Raw genomic sequence first — 5,198 nt, forward strand, 5'->3', positions numbered from 1 at the left:
GGGAGCTTCTGGCCTTGGTCATGTTCTTTGTGTCGGGTAACATCATGCTTGGGTTAGAAACAGAACTCAGGACAAGACTTGAGTAAACTGATGGACTCAAACATCTCATTCTGATCCCTTGGTTTATTTTTTTTAAATAGGTGTGGGAGGGTTCTGTGCCCACAAAGGGAGGGTGTCAGCACTAAGGATTTAGAAACACTTTGGAGGCTCGTAACCGCATCAGAAATTGCCTTCACCCACACTCCTGAGCTTTTAAATAATAACAAAATTAATGAAATGCTTTCCTAAGGATTAAGCCATAGTATTTTAATTTGTACCTCTGTCTAATTCAGTTACTTTTACTTCATCCCAGAGGAAACCACTATTGTAACTCATCCTTATACCACACTTATGCTTGTTTGGTCTCACAGCTCCCGCCCCCACCCCACCACATATTGTTTATAAGGAAGTCAATTTTGTTTTTCAGGCTCATCAGAGATAACTTTTCCCTTCCTCTACCCTGGATATGATGAACTCTAAGAGATTGAAGTTTGGCTGGATGGGGAAAATCATAGATACCTGTATGGGATTTACTCTGTTCTTCAAATGAGAGTATTTCACACACAAGAATGGCCAGAAGACCTCCTTTATTTATTTAACTGGATCCAAATCATTTTATTAGGATGGAAGATTTGGGAGGAAGAGGAAGAGAAAGAGAGAGGGAGAGGGGGAAGAGAGACAGAGACAGAGAGGTGAATTTGTTGTGCTTCAGCCTCCTTATGTGACACTGGGGGCCCCAGGAGTCACTCCGTGGTGACTATGGTTGATTCTCCATGTCATTTACAGGTTGAGCTTGTTGAAGAGCTATCTGCCAGGCAGGTGTCTTGAGCTTCCCCAATTGCACAGGTTGGTGACATGTTTGCCCAGCTCCTTGATGGAGCTGACTTGCTGGTGCAGAAAGTGGCTGTCCAGGAAGTCACATGGTAGTGTGTTGTCCTGTTTATTGGCCAGAAGAAGCAGGCCCAGGAAACTCAGGTTGACACTCCACTGCAAGTGAAAAGCTCGCTCCATGGCCTTGAGTTCGTCCCAGTTGTCTGTTTCGATCTTCCTGATGCTTTGGAGCTGGATATCAATCCCACACTGGCTCTGCTGCCTCAGCATCATCTCTGCATGCTGGTTCTTCTTGTCGTATTGGAGCAGAAAATACACAGAAACATTCTTCAGGGTCATGTTGTGGTAGGAGTGGTAGGTCATGGTAAAGTATGTGTAGCAATCATATGATTCCAGTTCAATCTGCTGGTTGATAGCTGCCTTATACTCCTGATACTAGTTCTGACATATATGAGGGGACAGTGTGGTAGCCATGGCTTGGCCATTGGTCCGTTGTCAACAGTTGGGACACAGGTGGGGCACAGAAGGCGCTGGACTGCATACACAGCAGAGCCCTCCAGAAGTTCCCTGAGTGAGTTCTGAATTAGAAGGTGAGACTCTGTACCATTATCACAATGGCAGGATTAGCTCACTGTGTTGGGGTCCTTTATGAGGAGGTGATTGGAACCCAGAAATAAGATCTAGCATAAAAGGTTTGGATATAGGAGTGGGACCATAATGTTGCATCTAATCACTCACTATTGGTGGGTATGGGCATGTGGACAGGTCTATGATTTTGTGACCTGACAGCACATTCCATGGAGTCTGGGGGAGGGGGGACATGACCGTAGGTTTCTCTGCGCTGTGTATACAGTCTCTCTCTAGCATTTTATAAGTCATTTGGAAGTACATGAAAAAAGCAGTAGCAGTCCTTTGGATGTTTCTTATGACAATTTATTTGCATATGGATATGGGCTAGTAGTTTGAATCCACAACTTGCTCCTCTGTAAAACAATGAGACTTTCTACTCTTGTAAAGATTTATAGCCTTAGGAACCTCAAAAGGCAGTTCTACTCTGCCCTATTGGGTTAATATGAATCAGGTTTGATTAATGGCAGTGGGTTTCTGATTTGATGGCTTCGGCATATTTATTGCTTCATTTTTTGTGCTCTTGTTTACATTTAACATTTCTGTTACTTGCCCTTGAGTTGATTCCATCTCATGGTGACCCCTTGTGTGCAGTGTAGAACTACACCATGGAATTTTCAAGACTGTGTATGACCTTTCAGTAGCAAGCCACCAGCCCTAGCCTTCAAGATGCCTTCGAGTAGGTTCGAAGCCCCACCTTCTCTTATTAACCTACCTCTTCACTATTTACTACACTCAGGGGCATGCATATTTAATATAACTGAGATCTGTACTAAGGACACTCTGTTAGCATCATCACCCAGATCCCAGTGCTATCCACTCCAGTGATCTCCACTTTTCTTCTTCCCTTCATGATCAACTTCACACTCTAAGACTGCATAGTACTACCTCTGTAATCTTGGAAGATGTTTCCACCTTTTCATCATGTACTCTTCCTAAACTTGTTCTTCATTACCTTGATTCCAACTTACATATTGACAATTCAACACAGTCCTAAAATACTGTCTTTCTGTCCTGTCTGGACCCCCAAATGGACATCTTTACTGCTGTGATTAATGTGCACAACATCTAAACTGATCTTGCCATGTTCTATGTGATAAAAAAGCCTTTTGTTTCGAGATAATAGAAGGTTAAGATGTATGTGATAGGTAAGTTTATTGTGTCAACCTGGCCAATAAACACATGTGGGATTAATAAGGTTACAGTTTAATTGAAGGGCGAAGAGATAAATGGCTCGGTGAGCCTCACCTTTCTACCTCTTGCTCTCTGATGATCAGACCAATGTGCAGCTATCTTAGCTAGTAGTCTGCCTCAACTTGAGAGCTACAATTCCTGTGGGATACCCAACCCATGGACTGTGTCGCTCAAGTTTGAGGTTTCTTTGAGACCTGCTTCTCCATACTGCTGGTGTATGCGTCACTTGAGAGGGTGACTGTTGGACCCTTCCATCTGGTTAACTGTTGGTGACCTGCCTCGCTATTTGCTGCTTGTAACTGGACTGCCTGTATTGCTCTACAGAAGAATCAGCTGTCTGCTTCCTTGACTTGCACCCAGCAGCCCTCATGAGTTGAAGTACTGCCAGTGTATTTACTGTCTCATGGAAGTGAGTTGAACTGAGCCATTTGTACTGCTCTGTGGATTAATTAGCTGTTCATTTCTTATGTTGAATCTATTTATAAAATCATAAATGTCCTGGTTTTGTTTCTCTAGAGAACCCTGTCTAACAAAATATATAAAAGGGTATAGTTAATTACAGCAAGGAAGGAGGAACATGGTGGAATGTGTTTTAAATGGACTGTGGTATTTTATGAAAAGGGAGTAAAATAATCTGAAAATCGCAATGGGGAGCAAAGAAGACACCAATAGCACTTGAGGCTCAACAATAAACTGAACATAGGAGGAAAAGAAAATGGCCCATACTTTGAGATGCTGCAGGTAAGTGAGTGGTCTTACACAGTAACTAGGGGACAATTAGGGCAAGGAGCTGATAGGAGCCTCTTACCTGAGATATTGAAGATAGAGGAGATTTTGCTGAAAATAAACTGTGTCCCAGGGGAATATAATGGAAATGGTGAAACGGTTTAGGAAGTCAGAAAGGTTTGGAATTGGATCAAAATAGAAAGTGGACACAATTACTTGGGATTCAGTCAAATATGCACCATACACATAAACCTACTCATAACAGAGATTCAGAATAGCAGAGTGCCTAAAGATCCTGGGAAATTTATTGTACAATCTAAATCTTTGTGAGCAACATTAAAAAGCCTCATATGCAAATACAAGTATCTTTACAGTTCAAGTATAGAATTTTTCAAACCATTAATAAGCTTAATGTGAGAAATCAGGAAATTTGCTTACTTTTCCAAAATAACAACATTCTCTGGGACAGAAACATTTGTAGCTAGCAAGAATAGTACTACAAATCTGAGGTGCACTTCTGATTCCAGTAACAAAGAAATCCATTGAAAACAGATGGTGAAAGATGACATTACACGTTTGATGGCTTAGGGATGAGAGGGATGTTGGCTGTGATGGGATTCATCCTGATGATTGTTTATTGGGAAGATCCTAATAAGTTCCATTAAAAATAAAAATATTTGCGGAGGAAAACAATTATTTGAAAATTTAGATTTAGAACCTGAGCGTGGGCTGAAGGCTCTTTCGTTTCTGGCTGATGCACCTCATGCACAGCCACTACCCATCTGGCAGAGAGGATTGCATGTTGTCATGATGTTTAAACATTTCAGCAGAATTGATAGACTAAGATGGCATAGAGAGAAAGGCTTGGTGATACACAAGAAAATCACCTAGTAAAATCCCTATGTGTAGATCAAGTTTATATTCACAAACAATTTGGGGGATGGCACAGGAACAATAAGTCTTTTATTCCATTATGCATGGGGTCAAAATGAGTCAGGGGCTACCTTGTTGATTGTTGACATCATTACTGGAAATGCAAAATAAATAAGGGTGAGTTCTTGACCTTATGTTGCATATAGTTGAGAAACAGGACACATAATAGGGGACTAAAAAAGGAAATGGTTCTATAAAACAGATTGAGGGCTGACCAATGGCTGTGTAATCTTTGCCTTTTATGGGATTCTATAACCAGATGCCAGCTCTATTGACATCTAGTGTTACAATGTATGTATTTTTGGACAATGGAATTCAGGAGGAAGTGAAATACATGCATTCTAGTAGTGTCTCATTACATATCTTACATATACCTCTATAGTTTTTTTCCTGATTTACTGATAGTCAGATGGAGAGGATCCAGAGGACTCTCATTGTGCCAAGAATGGAAGAAGCTTGGCTCCCTGAATGCATGTAAGAAACAGAGCTTTCCATGGCCTCACATGGAATTAAGTTTGATCAGAAAATACATATTTATTGCGCTATGTCATGCAAATAATTGCATTATGATTCAACTGGTTTATCCAGATTAATTTATATTGTAAGTGGATGTGGGTAAAGGAGAAAAAAACACTTTCCATATTATGGATAAAATCTATGTCTCCTTATAAGTGGTCTTATTTGTTACTGGAATCAAAAGTGCGCCGCAGATTTACAGTACTGATCTTCTTAGCTTCAAATACATCTGTACTAGAGAATATTATTTTGGAAATGTAAACAAATTTCCTGATCTCTCACTTTTATTAATGGATTGAAAATTTCTATGCATGAACTCCAAAGATTACTAG

The 5,198-nt window shown here is 40.6% G+C and overlaps 1 pseudogene; it reads right to left on the reverse strand.

Annotated features, from left to right (window-relative positions):
• Window positions 1–843: 843 nt before the first annotated feature.
• Window positions 844–1,233, reverse strand: LOC142433302 (ferritin heavy chain pseudogene; annotated as a pseudogene).
• Window positions 1,234–5,198: the final 3,965 nt, after the last annotated feature.

Source organism: Tenrec ecaudatus, chromosome X, assembly GCF_050624435.1.
Source record: "Tenrec ecaudatus isolate mTenEca1 chromosome X, mTenEca1.hap1, whole genome shotgun sequence".
Classification (NCBI taxonomy): domain Eukaryota; kingdom Metazoa; phylum Chordata; class Mammalia; order Afrosoricida; family Tenrecidae; genus Tenrec; species Tenrec ecaudatus.